This window comes from Oncorhynchus tshawytscha, linkage group LG23 (assembly GCF_018296145.1).
Source record: "Oncorhynchus tshawytscha isolate Ot180627B linkage group LG23, Otsh_v2.0, whole genome shotgun sequence".
Classification (NCBI taxonomy): domain Eukaryota; kingdom Metazoa; phylum Chordata; class Actinopteri; order Salmoniformes; family Salmonidae; genus Oncorhynchus; species Oncorhynchus tshawytscha.
The window spans coordinates 24,503,594-24,521,375 of NC_056451.1; the positions used below are offsets into that span (position 1 = coordinate 24,503,594).

Consider the following 17,782-nt stretch of genomic DNA (forward strand, 5'->3'; position numbering starts at 1 on the left):
ATCACTCTGTTTACCTCTTCCCTCTCTCCCACTGTCTCTTTATGTTAATCACTCTGTTTACCTCTTCCCTCCACTGTCTCTTTCTGTTAATCATTCTGTTTTTACCTCTTCCCTCTCTCCCACTGTCTCTTTCTGTTAATCACTCTGTTTACCTCTTCCTCTCTCCCACTGTCTCTTTCTGTTAAATCATCTTCCTCTCTCTGTTTACCTCTTCCCCTCTCTCCCACTGTCTCTTTCTGTTAATCACTCTGTTTACCTCTTCCCTCTCTCCCACTGTCTCTTTCTGTTAATCACTCTGTTTACCTCTTCCCTCTCCCACTGTCTCTTTCTTTATGTTAATCACTCCGTTTACCTCTTCCCTCTCTCCCACTGTCTCTTTCTGTTAATCACTCTGTTTTACCTCTTCCCTCTCTCCCACTGTCTCTTTCTTTCTGTTAATCACTCTGTTTACCTCTTCCCTCTCTCCCACTGTCTCTTTCTGTTAATCACTCTGTTTACCTCTTCCCTCTCTCCCACTGTCTCTTTCTTTATGTTAATCACTCTGTTTACCTCTTCCCTCTCTCCCACTGTCTCTTTCTTTATGTTAATCCTCTGTTTACCTCTTCCTCTCTCCCACTGTCTCTTTCTGTTAATCCTCTGTTTACCTCTTCCCTCTCTCCCACTGTCTCTTTATGTTAATCACTCTGTTTACCTCTTCCCTCTCTCCACTGTCTCTTTCTGTTAATCACTCTGTTTACCTCTTCCCTCTCTCCCTGTCTCTTTCTTAATCACTCTGTTTACCTCTTCCCCTCTCCCACTGTCTCTTTATGTTATCCACTCTGTTTTACCTCTTCCCTCTCTCCACTGTCTCTTTCTGTTAATCACTCTGTTTACCTCTTCCCTCTCTCCCACTGTCTCTTTCTTTATGTTAATCACTCTGTTTACCTCTTCCCTCTCTCCCACTGTCTCTTTCTGTTAATCACCTCTCTGTTTCCTCTTCCTCTCTCTCTCCACTGTCTCTTTCTTTATGTTAACCCTCTGTTTACCTCTTCCTCTCTCCCACTGTCTCTTTCTGTTAATCACTCTGTTTACCTCTTCCCTCTCTCCACTGTCTCTCTTTTTCTGTTAATCACTCTGTTTACCTCTTCCCTCTTCCCTGTCACTTTCTTTCTGTTAATCACTCTGTTTACCTCTTCCTCTCTCCCACTTCTTTCTGTTAATCCTCTGTTTACCTCTTCCCTCTCTCCCCACTGTCTCTTTCTTTCTGTTAATCACTCTGTTTACCTCTTCCCTCTCTCCCACTGTCTCTTTCTGTTAATCACTCTGTTTACCTCTTCCCTCTCCCACTGTCTCTTTCTGTTAATCACTCTGTTTACCTCTTCCCTCTCTCCCACTGTCTCTTTCTTTATGTTAATCACTCTGTTTACCTCTTCCCTCTCTCCCACTCTGTCTCTTTCTGTTAATCACTCTGTTTACCTCTTCCCTCTCTTCTGTCTCTTTCTTTCTGTTAATCACTCTGTTTACCTCTTCCCTCTCTCCACTGTCTCTTTCTGTTAATCACTCTGTTTACCTCTTCCCTCTCTCCCACTGTCTCTTTATGTTAATCACTCTGTTTACCTCTTCCCTCTCCCACTGTCTCTTTCTGTTAATCACTCTGTTTACCTCTTCCCTCTCTCCCACTGTCTCTTTCTGTTAATCTCTCTGTTTACCTCTTCCCTCTCTCCCACTGTCTCTTTCTGTTAATCACTCTGTTTACCTCTTCCCTCTCTCCCACTGTCTCTTTCTATGTTAATCACTCTGTTTACCTCTTCCCTCTCTCCCACTGTCTCTTTCTGTTAATCACTCTGTTTACCTCTTCCCTCTCTCCCACTGTCTTTCTTTCTGTTAATCACTCTGTTTACCTCTTCCCTCTCTCCCACTGTCTCTTTCTGTTAATCACTCTGTTTACCTCTTCCCTCTCTCCCACTGTCTCTTTCTTTCTATTAATCACTCTGTTTACCTCTTCCCTCTCTCCCTTCCTGTCTCTTTCTTTCTGTTAATCACTCTGTTTACCTCTTCCCTCTCTCCACTGTCTCTTTCTGTTAATCACTCTGTTTACCTCTTCCCTCTCTCCCACTGTCTCTTTCTTTATGTTAATCACTCTGTTTACCTCTTCCCTCTCTCCCACTGTCTCTTTCTGTTAATCACTCTGTTTACCTCTTCCCTCTCTCCACTGTCTCTTTCTTTCTGTTAATCACTCTGTTTACCTCTTCCCTCTCTCCCACTGTCTCTTTCTGTTAATCACTCTGTTTACCTCTTCCTCTCTCTTTCCACTGTCTCTTTCTTTCTGTTAATCACTCTGTTTACCTCTTCCCTCTCTCCCACTGTCTCTTTCTGTTAATCACTCTGTTTACCTCTTCCTCTCTCCCACTGTCTCTTTCTGTTAATCACTCTGTTTACCTCTTCCCTCTCTCCCACTGTCTCTTTCTTTAATCACTCTGTTTACCTCTTCCCTCTCTCCACTGTCTCTTTCTGTTAATCACTCTGTTTACCTCTTCCTCTCTCCCACTGTCTCTTTATGTTAATCACTCTGTTTACCTCTTCCCTCTCTCCCACTGTCTCTTTCTTTATGTTAATCACTCTGTTTACCTCTTCCCTCTCTCCACTGTCTCTTTCTGTTAATCACTCTGTTTACCTCTTCCCTCTCTCCACTGTCTCTTTCTGTTAATCACTCTGTTTACCTCTTCCCTCTCTCCCACTGTCTCTTTCTGTTAATCCTCTGTTTACCTCTTCCCTCTCTCCACTGTCTCTTTCTTTATGTTAATCCTCTGTTTACCTCTTCCCTCTCTCCCACTGTCTCTCTCTTTCTGTTAATCATCTCTGTTTACCTCTTCCCTCTCTCCACTGTCTCTTTCTGTGTAATCACTCTGTTTACCTCTTCCCTCTCTCCACTGTCTCTTTCTGTTAATCACTCTGTTTACCTCTTCCCTCTCTCCACTGTCTCTTTCTTTCTGTTAATCACTCTGTTTACCTCTTCCCTCTCTCCCACTGTCTCTTTCTGTTAATCACTCTGTTTACCTCTTCCCTCTCTCCCACTGTCTCTTTCTGTTAATCCTCTGTTTACCTCTTCCCTCTCTCCCACTGTCTCTTTCTGTTAATCACTCTGTTTACCTCTTCCCTCTCTCCCACTGTCTCTTTCTGTTAATCACTCTGTTTACCTCTTCCCCTCTCCCTGTCTCTTTCTGTTAATCACTCTGTTTACCTCTTCCCTCTCTCCCCTGTCTCTTTCTTTATGTTAATCACTCTGTTTACCTCTTCCCTCTCTCCCTGTCTCTTTCTGTTAATCACTCTGTTTACCTCTTCCTCTCTCCACTGTCTCTTTCTTTATGTTAATCCTCTGTTTACCTCTTCCCTCTCTCCCCTGTCTCTTTCTGTTAATCACTCTGTTTACCTCTTCCTCTCTCCCACTGTCTCTTTCTGTTAATCCCTCTGTTTACCTCTTCCCTCTCTCCCACTGTCTCTTTCTGTTAATCACTCTGTTTACCTCTTCCCTCTCTCTCCACTGTCTCTTTCTGTTAATCACTCTGTTTACCTCTTCCCTCTCTCCCACTGTCTCTTTCTGTTAATCACTCTGTTTACCTCTTCCCTCTCTCCACTGTCTCTTTCTTTATGTTAATCACTCTGTTTACCTCTTCCCTCTCTCCCACTGTCTCTTTCTTTATGTTAATCACTCTGTTTACCTCTTCCTCTCTCCCACTGTCTCTTTCTGTTAATCCTCTGTTTACCTCTTCCCTCTCTCCCACTGTCTCTTTCTGTTAATCACTCTGTTTTACCTCTTCCCTCTCTCCACTGTCTCTTTCTGTTAATCACTCTGTTTACCTCTTCCCTCTCTCCCACTGTCTCTTTCTTTATGTTAATCACTCTGTTTACCTCTTCCTCTCTCCCACTGTCTCTTTCTTTCTGTTAATCACTCTGTTTACCTCTTCCCTCTCTCCCACTGTCTCTCTTTATGTTAATCACTCTGTTTACCTCTTCCCTCTCTCCACTGTCTCTTTATGTTAATCACTCTGTTTACCTCTTCCCTCTCTCCCACTGTCTCTTTCTGTTAATCACTCTGTTTACCTCTTCCCTCTCTCCCACTGTCTCTTTCTTTGTTAATCACTCTGTTTACCTCTTCCCTCTCTCCCACTGTCTCTTTCTGTTAATCACTCTGTTTACCTCTTCCCTCTCTCCCACTGTCTCTTTCTGTTAATCACTCTGTTTACCTCTTCCCTCTCTCCACTGTCTCTTTCTGTTAATCACTCTGTTTACCTCTTCCCTCTCTCCCACTGTCTCTTTCTTTATGTTAATCACTCTGTTTACCTCTTCCCTCTCTCCCACTGTCTCTTTCTGTTAATCACTCTGTTTACCTCTTCCCTCTCTCCCACTGTCTCTCTTTCTGTTAATCACTCTGTTTACCTCTTCCCTCTCTCCCTGTCTCTTTCTGTTAATCACTCTGTTTACCTCTTCTTTCCACTGTCTCTTTCTGTTAATCACTCTGTTTACCTCTTCCCTCTCTCCCACTGTCTCTTTCTGTTAATCACTCTGTTTACCTCTTCCCTCTCTCCACTGTCTCTTTCTGTTAATCCTCTGTTTACCTCTTCCCTCTCTCCACTGTCTCTTTCTTAATATCTGTTTGCCTCTTCCCTCTCTCCCACTGTCTCTTTCTGTTAATCACTCTGTTTACCTCTTCCCTCTCTCCACTGTCTCTTTCTGTTAATCACTCTGTTTACCTCTTCCCTCTCTCCCACTGTCTCTTTCTGTTAATCACTCTGTTTACCTCTTCCCTCTCTCCCACTGTCTCTTTCTGTTAATCACTCTGTTTACCTCTTCCCTCTCTCCCACTGTCTCTTTCTTTATGTTAATCACTCTGTTTACCTCTTCCCTCTCTCCCACTGTCTCTTTCTGTTTCCACTCTGTTTTTACCTCTTCCCTCTCTCCCTGTCTCTCTTTCTGTTAATCCTCTGTTTACCTCTTCCCTCTCTCCCACTGTCTCTTTCTTTCTGTTAATCACTCTGTTTACCTCTTCCCTCTCTCCCACTGTCTCTTTCTGTTAATCACTCTGTTTACCTCTTCCCTCTCTCCCACTGTCTCTTTCTGTTAATCACTCTGTTTACCTCTTCCCTCTCCCACTGTCTCTTTCTGTTAATCACTCTGTTTACCTCTTCCCTCTCTCCCACTGTCTCTTTCTGTTAATCACTCTGTTTACCTCTTCCCTCTCTCCCACTGTCTCTTTTATGTTAATCACTCTGTTTACCTCTTCCCTCTCTCCCACTGTCTCTTTCTGTTAATCACTCTGTTTACCTCTTCCCTCTCTCCCACTGTCTCTTTCTGTTAATCACTCTGTTTACCTCTTCCCTCTCTCCACTGTCTCTTTCTGTTAATCACTCTGTTTACCTCTTCCCTCTCTCCCACTGTCTCTTTCTGTTAATCCTCTGTTTACCTCTTCCCTCTCTCCTGTCTCTTTCTGTTAATCACTCTGTTTACCTCTTCCCTCTCTCCACTGTCTCTTTCTGTTAATCACTCTGTTTACCTCTTCCCTCTCTCCACTGTCTCTTTCTGTTAATCACTCTGTTTACCTCTTCCCTCTCTCCCACTGTCTCTTTCTTTATGTTAATCACTCTGTTTACCTCTTCCCTCTCTCCCACTGTCTCTTTCTGTTAATCACTCTGTTTACCTCTTCCCTCTCTCCACTGTCTCTTTCTTTATGTTAATCACTCTGTTTACCTCTTCCCTCTCTCCACTGTCTCTTTCTGTTAATCACTCTGTTTACCTCTTCCCTCTCTCCCACTGTCTCTTTCTTTCTGTTAATCACTCTGTTTACCTCTTCCTCTCTCCCACTGTCTCTTTCTGTTAATCACTCTGTTTACCTCTTCCCTCTCTCCCTGTCTCTTTCTGTTAATCACTCTGTTTACCTCTTCTCTTACTGTCTCTTTCTGTTAATCCTCTGTTTACCTCTTCCTCTCTCCACTGTCTCTTTCTGTTAATCACTCTGTTTACCTCTTCCCTCTCTCCACTGTCTCTTTCTGTTGTCTCTCTTCCCTCTCTCCACTGTCTCTTTCTGTTAATCACTCTGTTTACCTCTTCCCTCTCTCCCACTGTCTCTTTCTGTTAATCCTCTGTTTACCTCTTCCCTCTCTCCACTGTCTCTTTCTGTTAATCACTCTGTTTACCTCTTCCCCTCTCTCCACTGTCTCTTTCTGTTAATCACTCTGTTTACCTCTTCCCTCTCTCCACTGTCTCTTTCTGTTAATCACTCTGTTTACCTCTTCCCTCTCTCCCTGTCTCTTTCTGTTAATCACTCTGTTTACCTCTTCCCTCTCTCCACTGTCTCTTTCTGTTAATCACTCTGTTTACCTCTTCCCTCTCTCCACTGTCTCTTTCTGTTAATCACTCTGTTTACCTCTTCCCTCTCTCCCACTGTCTCTTTCTGTTAATCACTCTGTTTACCTCTTCCCTCTCTCCACTGTCTCTTTCTGTTAATCACTCTGTTTACCTCTTCCCTCTCTCCACTGTCTCTTTCTGTTAATCACTCTGTTTACCTCTTCCCTCTCTCCCACTGTCTTTCTTTCTGTTAATCACTCTGTTTACCTCTTCCCTCTCTCCACTGTCTCTTTCTGTTAATCACTCTGTTTACCTCTTCCCTCTCTCCACTGTCTCTTTCTGTTAATCACTCTGTTTACCTCTTCCCTCTCTCCCACTGTCTCTTTCTGTTAATCACTCTGTTTACCTCTTCCCTCTCTCCCTGTCTCTTTCTGTTAATCACTCTGTTTACCTCTTCCCTCTCTCCACTGTCTCTTTCTGTTAATCACTCTGTTTACCTCTTCCCTCTCTCGTCTCCACTGTCTCTTTCTGTTAATCACTCTGTTTACCTCTTCCCTCTCTCCACTGTCTCTTTCTTTATGTTAATCACTCTGTTTACCTCTTCCCTCTCTCCACTGTCTCTTTCTTTATGTTAATCCTCTGTTTACCTCTTCCCTCTCTCCACTGTCTCTTTCTGTTAATCACTCTGTTTACCTCTTCCCTCTCTCCCACTGTCTCTTTCTTTCTGTTAATCACTCTGTTTACCTCTTCCCTCTCTCCCACTGTCTCTTTCTGTTAATCACTCTGTTTACCTCTTCCCTCTCTCCCACTGTCTCTTTCTTTATGTTAATCACTCTGTTTACCTCTTCCCTCTCTCCACTGTCTCTTTCTTTCTGTTAATCACTCTGTTTACCTCTTCCCTCTCTCCACTGTCTCTTTCTGTTAATCACTCTGTTTACCTCTTCCCTCTCTCCACTGTCTCTTTCTTTGTTAATCACTCTGTTTTACCTCTTCCCTCTCTCCACTGTCTCTTTCTGTTAATCCTCTGTTTACCTCTTCCCTCTCTCCCACTGTCTCTTTCTGTTAATCACTCTGTTTACCTCTTCCCTCTCTCCACTGTCTCTTTCTGTTAATCACTCTGTTTACCTCTTCCCTCTCTCCCACTGTCTCTTTCTGTTAATCACTCTGTTTACCTCTTCCCTCTCTCCCACTGTCTCTTTCTGTTAATCACTCTGTTTACCTCTTCCCTCTCTCCCACTGTCTTTCTTTCACTCTGTTTACCTCTTCCTCTCTCCCACTGTCTTTCTGTTAATCACTCTGTTTACCTCTTCCCTCTCTCCCACTGTCTCTCTTTCTGTTAATCACTCTGTTTACCTCTTCCCTCTCTCCCACTGTCTCTTTCTGTTAATCACTCTGTTTACCTCTTCCTCTCTCCACTGTCTCTTTCTTTCTGTTAATCACTCTGTTTACCTCTTCCCTCTCTCCACTGTCTCTTTCTTTATGTTAATCACTCTGTTTACCTCTTCCCTCTCTCCCACTGTCTCTTTCTGTTAATCACTCTGTTTACCTCTTCCCTCTCTCCCACTGTCTTTCTTTCTGTTAATCACTCTGTTTACCTCTTCCCTCTCTCCCACTGTCTCTTTCTGTTAATCACTCTGTTTACCTCTTCCCTCTCTCCACTGTCTCTTTCTGTTAATCCACTCTGTTTACCTCTTCCCTCTCTCCCACTGTCTCTTTCTGTTAATCCTCTGTTTACCTCTTCCCTCTCTCCCACTGTCTCTTTCTGTTAATCACTCTGTTTACCTCTTCCCTCTCTCCACTGTCTCTTTCTGTTAATCACTCTGTTTACCTCTTCCCTCTCTCCACTGTCTCTTTCTGTTAATCACTCTGTTTACCTCTTCCCTCTCTCCACTGTCTCTTTCTGTTAATCACTCTGTTTACCTCTTCCCTCTCTCCCACTGTCTCTTTCTTTCTGTTAATCACTCTGTTTACCTCTTCCCTCTCTCCACTGTCTCTTTATGTTAATCACTCTGTTTACCTCTTCCCTCTCTCTGTCTCTTTCTGTTAATCACTCTCTTCCCTCTCTCCACTGTCTCTTTCTGTTAATCACTCTGTTTACCTCTTCCCTCTCTCCACTGTCTCTTTCTGTTAATCACTCTGTTTACCTCTTCCTCTCTCTCCACTGTCTCTTTCTTTATGTTAATCACTCTGTTTACCTCTTCCCTCTCTCCACTGTCTCTTTCTGTTAATCACTCTGTTTACCTCTTCCCTCTCTCCACTGTCTCTTTCTTTCTGTTAATCACTCTGTTTACCTCTTCCCTCTTGTCTCTTTCTTCTGTTTACCTCTTCCCTCTCTCCCACTGTCTCTTTATGTTAATCACTCTGTTTACCTCTTCCCTCTCTCCACTGTCTCTTTCTGTTAATCCTCTGTTTACCTCTTCCCTCTCTCCCACTGTCTCTCTTTCTGTTAATCACTCTGTTTACCTCTTCCCTCTCTCCCACTGTCTCTTTCTGTTAATCACTCTGTTTACCTCTTCCCTCTCTCCCACTGTCTCTTTCTTTATGTTAATCACTCTGTTTACCTCTTCCCTCTCTCCCACTGTCTCTTTCTGTTAATCACTCTGTTTACCTCTTCCTCTCTCCCACTGTCTCTTTCTTTCTGTTAATCACTCTGTTTACCTCTTCCCTCTCTCCCACTGTCTCTTTTATGTTAATCACTCTGTTTACCTCTTCCCTCTCTCCCACTGTCTTTCTTTCTGTTAATCACTCTGTTTACCTCTTCCCTCTCTCCCACTGTCTCTTTCTTTATGTTAATCACTCTGTTTACCTCTTCCCTCTCTCCACTGTCTCTTTCTTTATGTTAATCACTCTGTTTACCTCTTCCCTCTTGTCTTTCTTTCTGTTAATCACTCTGTTTACCTCTTCCCTCTCTCCACTGTCTCTTTCTGTTAATCACTCTGTTTACCTCTTCCCTCTCTCCACTGTCTCTTTCTGTTAATCCTCTGTTTACCTCTTCCCTCTCTCCCACTGTCTCTTTCTGTTAATCACTCTGTTTACCTCTTCCCTCTCTCCACTGTCTCTTTCTGTTAATCACTCTGTTTACCTCTTCCCTCTCTCCACTGTCTCTTTCTTTCTGTTAATCACTCTGTTTACCTCTTCCCTCTCTCCACTGTCTCTTTCTGTTAATCACTCTGTTTACCTCTTCCCTCTCTCCCACTGTCTCTTTCTGTTAATCACTCTGTTTACCTCTTCCCTCTCTCCCACTGTCTCTTTCTGTTAATCACTCTGTTTACCTCTTCCCTCTCTCCACTGTCTCTTTCTGTTAATCACTCTGTTTACCTCTTCCCTCTCTCCACTGTCTCTTTCTGTTAATCACTCTGTTTACCTCTTCCCTCTCTCCCACTGTCTCTTTCTGTTAATCACTCTGTTTACCTCTTCCCTCTCTCCCACTGTCTCTTTCTGTTAATCCTCTGTTTACCTCTTCCCTCTCTCCCACTGTCTCTTTCTTTATGTTAATCACTCTGTTTACCTCTTCCCTCTCTCCCACTGTCTCTTTCTGTTAATCACTCTGTTTACCTCTTCCCTCTCTCCACTGTCTCTTTCTGTTAATCACTCTGTTTACCTCTTCCCTCTCTCCCACTGTCTCTTTCTGTTAATCACTCTGTTTACCTCTTCCCTCTCTCCCACTGTCTCTTTCTGTTAATCACTCTGTTTACCTCTTCCCTCTCTCCCACTGTCTCTTTCTGTTAATCACTCTGTTTACCTCTTCCCTCTCTCCACTGTCTCTTTCTTTATGTTAATCACTCTGTTTACCTCTTCCCTCTCTCCACTGTCTCTTTCTGTTAATCACTCTGTTTACCTCTTCCCTCTCTCCCACTGTCTCTTTCTTTCTGTTAATCACTCTGTTTACCTCTTCCCTCTCTCCACTGTCTCTTTCTGTTAATCACTCTGTTTACCTCTTCCCTCTCTCCACTGTCTCTTTCTGTTAATCACTCTGTTTACCTCTTCCCTCTCTCCCACTGTCTCTTTCTGTTAATCACTCTGTTTACCTCTTCCCTCTCTCCCACTGTCTCTTTCTTTGTTTAACTGTCTCTTTCTGTTAATCACTCTGTTTACCTCTTCCCTCTCTCCCACTGTCTCTTTCTGTTAATCACTCTGTTTACCTCTTCCCTCTCTCCCACTGTCTCTTTCTTTCTGTTAATCACTCTGTTTACCTCTTCCCTCTCTCCCACTGTCTCTTTCTGTTAATCACTCTGTTTACCTCTTCCCTCTCTCCCACTGTCTCTTTCTGTTAATCACTCTGTTTACCTCTTCCCTCTCTCCCACTGTCTCTTTCTGTTAATCACTCTGTTTACCTCTTCCCTCTCTCCACTGTCTCTTTCTTTATGTTAATCACTCTGTTTACCTCTTCCCTCTCTCCCACTGTCTCTTTCTTTATGTTAATCACTCTGTTTACCTCTTCCCTCTCTCCACTGTCTCTTTCTGTTAATCACTCTGTTTACCTCTTCCCTCTCTCCCACTGTCTCTTTATGTTAATCACTCTGTTTACCTCTTCCCTCTCTCCCACTGTCTCTTTCTGTTAATCACTCTGTTTACCTCTTCCCTCTCTCCCACTGTCTCTTTCTGTTAATCACTCTGTTTACCTCTTCCCTCTCTCCACTGTCTCTTTCTGTTAATCACTCTGTTTACCTCTTCCCTCTCTGTCTCCACTGTTTACCTCTTCCCTCTCTCTTTCTTTCTGTTAATCACTCTGTTTACCTCTTCCCTCTCTCCACTGTCTCTTTCTTTATGTTAATCACTCTGTTTACCTCTTCCCTCTCTCCCACTGTCTCTTTCTGTTAATCACTCTGTTTACCTCTTCCCTCTCTCCCACTGTCTCTTTCTGTTAATCACTCTGTTTACCTCTTCCCTCTCTCCCACTGTCTCTTTCTGTTAATCACTCTGTTTACCTCTTCCCTCTCTCCCACTGTCTCTTTCTTTATGTTAATCACTCTGTTTACCTCTTCCCTCTCTCCCACTGTCTCTTTCTTTATGTTAATCACTCTGTTTACCTCTTCCCTCTCTCCCACTGTCTCTTTCTGTTAATCACTCTGTTTACCTCTTCCCTCTCTCCCACTGTCTCTTTCTGTTAATCACTCTGTTTACCTCTTCCCTCTCTCCCACTGTCTCTTTCTGTTAATCACTCTGTTTACCTCTTCCCTCTCTCCCACTGTCTCTTTCTGTTAATCACTCTGTTTACCTCTTCCCTCTCTCCCACTGTCTCTTTCTGTTAATCACTCTGTTTACCTCTTCCCTCTCTCCCACTGTCTCTTTCTGTTAATCACTCTGTTTACCTCTTCCCTCTCTCCCACTGTCTCTTTCTTTATGTTAATCACTCTGTTTACCTCTTCCCTCTCTCCCACTGTCTCTTTCTTTAATCACTCTGTTTACCTCTTCCCTCTCTCCCACTGTCTCTTTCTTTCTGTTAATCACTCTGTTTACCTCTTCCCTCTCTCCACTGTCTCTTTCTTTCTGTTAATCACTCTGTTTACCTCTTCCCTCTCTCCACTGTCTCTTTCTTTCACTCTGTTTACCTCTTCCCTGTCTCCACTGTCTCTTTCTGTTAACTCTGTTTTACCTCTTCCCTCTCTCCCACTGTCTCTTTCTGTTAATCACTCTGTTTACCTCTTCCCTCTCTCCACTGTCTCTTTCTGTTAATCACTCTGTTTACCTCTTCCCTCTCTCCCACTGTCTCTTTCTTTATGTTAATCACTCTGTTTACCTCTTCCCTCTCTCCCACTGTCTCTTTCTGTTAATCACTCTGTTTACCTCTTCCCTCTCTCCCACTGTCTCTTTCTGTTAATCACTCTGTTTACCTCTTCCCTCTCTCCCACTGTCTCTTTCTGTTAATCACTCTGTTTACCTCTTCCCTCTCTCCCACTGTCTCTTTCTGTTAATCACTCTGTTTACCTCTTCCCTCTCTCCACTGTCTCTTTCTGTTAATCACTCTGTTTACCTCTTCCCTCTCTCCCACTGTCTCTTTCTGTTAATCACTCTGTTTACCTCTTCCCTCTCTCCACTGTCTCTTTCTGTTAATCACTCTGTTTACCTCTTTCTCCTGTCTCTTTCTTTATGTTAATCACTCTGTTTACCTCTTCCCTCTCTCCCACTGTCTCTTTCTGTTAATCTCTGTTTACCTCTTCCCTCTCTCCACTGTCTCTTTCTGTTAATCACTCTGTTTACCTCTTCCCTCTCTCCCACTGTCTCTTTCTTTATGTTAATCACTCTGTTTACCTCTTCCCTCTCTCCCACTGTCTCTTTCTGTTAATCACTCTGTTTACCTCTTCCCTCTCTCCCACTGTCTCTTTCTTTATGTTAATCACTCTGTTTACCTCTTCCCTCTCTCCCACTGTCTCTTTCTGTTAATCACTCTGTTTACCTCTTCCCTCTCTCCCACTGTCTCTTTCTTTGTTAATCACTCTGTTTACCTCTTCCCTCTCTCCCACTGTCTCTTTCTTTCTGTTAATCACTCTGTTTACCTCTTCCCTCTCTCCACTGTCTCTTTCTGTTAATCACTCTGTTTACCTCTTCCCTCTCTCCCACTGTCTCTTTCTGTTAATCACTCTGTTTACCTCTTCCCTCTCTCCCACTGTCTCTTTCTGTTAATCACTCTGTTTACCTCTTCCCTCTCTCCACTGTCTCTTTCTTTATGTTAATCACTCTGTTTACCTCTTCCCTCTCTCCCACTGTCTCTTTCTGTTAATCACTCTGTTTACCTCTTCCCTCTCTCCCACTGTCTCTTTCTGTTAATCACTCTGTTTACCTCTTCCCTCTCTCCCACTGTCTCTTTCTGTTAATCACTCTGTTTACCTCTTCCCTCTCTCCCACTGTCTCTTTCTTTATGTTAATCACTCTGTTTACCTCTTCCCTCTCTCCCACTGTCTTTCTTTCTGTTAATCACTCTGTTTACCTCTTCCCTCTCTCCCACTGTCTCTTTCTGTTAATCACTCTGTTTACCTCTTCCCTCTCTCCCACTGTCTCTTTCTGTTAATCACTCTGTTTACCTCTTCCCTCTCTCCCACTGTCTCTTTCTTTATGTTAATCACTCTGTTTACCTCTTCCCTCTCTCCCACTGTCTCTTTCTTTCTGTTAATCACTCTGTTTACCTCTTCCCTCTCTCCCACTGTCTCTTTCTGTTAATCACTCTGTTTACCTCTTCCCTCTCTCCCACTGTCTCTTTCTTTCTGTTAATCACTCTGTTTACCTCTTCCCTCTCTCCCACTGTCTCTTTCTGTTAATCACTCTGTTTACCTCTTCCCTCTCTCCCACTGTCTCTTTCTGTTAATCACTCTGTTTACCTCTTCCCTCTCTCCCACTGTCTTTCTTTCTGTTAATCACTCTGTTTACCTCTTCCCTCTCTCCACTGTCTCTTTCTGTTAATCACTCTGTTTACCTCTTCCCTCTCTCCCACTGTCTCTTTCTTTCTGTTAATCACTCTGTTTACCTCTTCCCTCTCTCCACTGTCTCTTTCTGTTAATCACTCTGTTTACCTCTTCCCTCTCTCCCACTGTCTCTTTCTTTCTGTTAATCACTCTGTTTACCTCTTCCCTCTCTCCCACTGTCTCTTTCTGTTAATCACTCTGTTTACCTCTTCCCTCTCTCCACTGTCTCTTTCTGTTAATCACTCTGTTTACCTCTTCCCTCTCTCCCACTGTCTCTTTCTGTTAATCACTCTGTTTACCTCTTCCCTCTCTCCCACTGTCTCTTTCTGTTAATCACTCTGTTTACCTCTTCCCTCTCTCCCACTGTCTCTTTCTGTTAATCACTCTGTTTACCTCTTCCCTCTCTCCCACTGTCTCTTTCTTTAATCACTCTGTTTACCTCTTCCCTCTCTCCCACTGTCTCTTTCTGTTAATCACTCTGTTTACCTCTTCCCTCTCTCCACTGTCTCTTTCTTTATGTTTCACTCTGTTTACCTCTTCCCTCTCTCCCACTGTCTCTTTCTTTATGTTAATCACTCTGTTTACCTCTTCCCTCTCTCCACTGTCTCTTTCTGTTAATCACTCTGTTTACCTCTTCCCTCTCTCCCACTGTCTCTTTCTGTTAATCACTCTGTTTACCTCTTCCTCTCTCCACTGTCTCTTTCTTTCTGTTAATCACTCTGTTTACCTCTTCCCTCTCTCCCACTGTCTCTTTCTGTTAATCACTCTGTTTACCTCTTCCTCTCTCCCACTGTCTCTTTCTGTTAATCACTCTGTTTACCTCTTCCCTCTCTCCACTGTCTCTTTCTGTTAATCACTCTGTTTACCTCTTCCCTCTCTGTCCACTGTCTCTTTCTGTTAATCACTCTGTTTACCTCTTCCCTCTCTCCCACTGTCTCTTTCTGTTAATCACTCTGTTTACCTCTTCCCTCTCTCCCACTGTCTCTTTCTTTATGTTAATCCTCTGTTTACCTCTTCCCTCTCTCCCACTGTCTCTTTCTGTTAATCACTCTGTTTACCTCTTCCCTCTCTCCCACTGTCTCTTTCTTTCTGTTAATCACTCTGTTTACCTCTTCCCTCTCTCCCACTGTCTCTTTCTGTTAATCACTCTGTTTACCTCTTCCCTCTCTCCCACTGTCTCTCTTTATGTTAATCACTCTGTTTACCTCTTCCCTCTCTCCCACTTTCTTTCTGTTAATCACTCTGTTTACCTCTTCCCTCTCTCCCACTGTCTCTTTCTGTTAATCACTCTGTTTACCTCTTCCCTCTCTCCACTGTCTCTTTCTGTTAATCACTCTGTTTACCTCTTCCCTCTCTCCCACTGTCTCTTTCTTTATGTTCACTCTGTTTACCTCTTCCCTCTCTCCCACTGTCTCTTTCTGTTAATCACTCTGTTTACCTCTTCCCTCTCTCCACTGTCTCTTTCTGTTAATCACTCTGTTTACCTCTTCCCTCTCTCCCACTGTCTCTTTCTTTATGTTAATCACTCTGTTTACCTCTTCCCTCTCTCCCACTGTCTCTTTCTGTTAATCACTCTGTTTACCTCTTCCCTCTCTCCCACTGTCTCTTTCTTTATGTTAATCACTCTGTTTACCTCTTCCCTCTCTCCCACTGTCTCTTTCTGTTAATCACTCTGTTTACCTCTTCCCTCTCTCCACTGTCTCTTTCTGTTAATCACTCTGTTTACCTCTTCCCTCTCTCCACTGTCTCTTTCTTTGTTAATCACTCTGTTTACCTCTTCCCTCTCTCCACTGTCTCTTTCTGTTAATCACTCTGTTTTACCTCTTCCCTCTCTCCCACTGTCTCTTTCTGTTAATCACTCTGTTTACCTCTTCCCTCTCTCCCACTGTCTCTTTCTGTTAATCACTCTGTTTACCTCTTCCCTCTCTCCACTGTCTCTTTCTGTTAATCACTCTGTTTACCTCTTCCCTCTCTCCCACTGTCTCTTTCTGTTAATCACTCTGTTTACCTCTTCCCTCTCTCCCACTGTCTCTTTCTGTTAATCACTCTGTTTACCTCTTCCCTCTCTCCACTGTCTCTTTCTGTTAATCACTCTGTTTACCTCTTCCCTCTCTCCCTGTCTCTTTCTGTTAATCACTCTGTTTACCTCTTCCCTCTCTCCCACTGTCTTTCTTTCTGTTAATCACTCTGTTTACCTCTTCCCTCTCTCCCACTGTCTCTTTCTTTCTGTTAATCACTCTGTTTACCTCTTCCCTCTCTCCACTGTCTCTTTCTGTTAATCACTCTGTTTACCTCTTCCTCTCTCCACTGTCTCTTTCTGTTAATCCTCTGTTTACCTCTTCCCTCTCTCCCACTGTCTCTTTCTGTTAATCACTCTGTTTACCTCTTCCCTCTCTCCCACTGTCTCTTTCTGTTAATCACTCTGTTTACCTCTTCCCTCTCTCCCACTGTCTCTTTCTTTATGTTAATCACTCTGTTTACCTCTTCCCTCTCTCCCACTGTCTCTTTCTGTTAATCACTCTGTTTACCTCTTCCCTCTCTCCCACTGTCTCTTTCTGTTAATCACTCTGTTTACCTCTTCCCTCTCTCCCACTGTCTCTTTCTTTCTGTTAATCACTCTGTTTACCTCTTCCCTCTCTCCCACTGTCTCTTTCTGTTAATCACTCTGTTTACCTCTTCCCTCTCTCCACTGTCTCTTTCTGTTAATCACTCTGTTTACCTCTTCCCTCTCTCCCACTGTCTCTTTCTGTTAATCACTCTGTTTACCTCTTCCCTCTCTCCACTGTCTCTTTCTGTTAATCACTCTGTTTACCTCTTCCCTCTCTCCCACTGTCTCTTTCTTTATGTTAATCACTCTGTTTACCTCTTCCCTCTCTCCCACTGTCTCTTTATGTTAATCACTCTGTTTACCTCTTCCCTCTCTCCCACTGTCTCTTTCTGTTAATCACTCTGTTTACCTCTTCCCTCTCTCCCACTGTCTCTTTCTTTCTGTTAATCACTCTGTTTACCTCTTCCCTCTCTCCCACTGTCTCTTTCTGTTAATCACTCTGTTTACCTCTTCCCTCTCTCCACTGTCTCTTTCTTTATGTTAATCACTCTGTTTACCTCTTCCCTCTCTCCACTGTCTCTTTCTGTTAATCACTCTGTTTACCTCTTCCCTCTCTCCCACTGTCTTTCTTTCTGTTAATCACTCTGTTTACCTCTTCCCTCTCTCCCACTGTCTCTTTCTGTTAATTCTGTTTACCTCTTCCCTCTCTCCCACTGTCTCTTTGTGTTAATCCTCTGTTTCCTCTTCCCTCTCTCCACTGTCTTTCTTTCTGTTAATCACTCTGTTTACCTCTTCCCTCTCTCCACTGTCTCTTTCTGTTAATCACTCTGTTTACCTCTTCCTCTCTCCCACTGTCTCTTTCTGTTAATCACTCTGTTTACCTCTTCCCTCTCTCCCACTGTCTCTTTCTGTTAATCACTCTGTTTACCTCTTCCCTCTCTCCACTGTCTCTTTCTGTTAATCACTCTGTTTACCTCTTCCCTCTCTCCCACTGTCTCTTTCTGTTAATCACTCTGTTTACCTCTTCCCTCTCTCCCACTGTCTCTTTCTTTCTGTTAATCACTCTGTTTACCTCTTCCCTCTCTCCACTGTCTCTTTCTGTTAATCACTCTGTTTACCTCTTCCCTCTCTCCCACTGTCTCTTTCTTTCTGTTAATCACTCTGTTTACCTCTTCCCTCTCTCCCACTGTCTCTTTCTGTTAATCACTCTGTTTACCTCTTCCCTCTCTCCCACTGTCTCTTTCTTTATGTTAATCACTCTGTTTACCTCTTCCCTCTCTCCCACTGTCTCTTTCTGTTAATCACTCTGTTTACCTCTTCCCTCTCTCCCACTGTCTTTCTTTCTGTTAATCACTCTGTTTACCTCTTCCCTCTCTCCCACTGTCTCTTTCTGTTAATCACTCTGTTTACCTCTTCCCTCTCTCCCACTGTCTCTTTCTGTTAATCACTCTGTTTACCTCTTCCCTCTCTCCCACTGTCTCTTTCTGTTAATCACTCTGTTTACCTCTTCCCT

At 43.4% G+C, this 17,782-nt stretch overlaps 1 protein-coding gene across 1 annotated transcript in view; it reads left to right on the forward strand.

Moving 5' to 3' along the window:
• The window catches only part of LOC112237890 (chromodomain-helicase-DNA-binding protein 4), a gene marked incomplete in the record, with an annotated part of 82,449 nt that overhangs the window by 45,021 nt on the left and 19,646 nt on the right, over positions 1-17,782 (forward strand).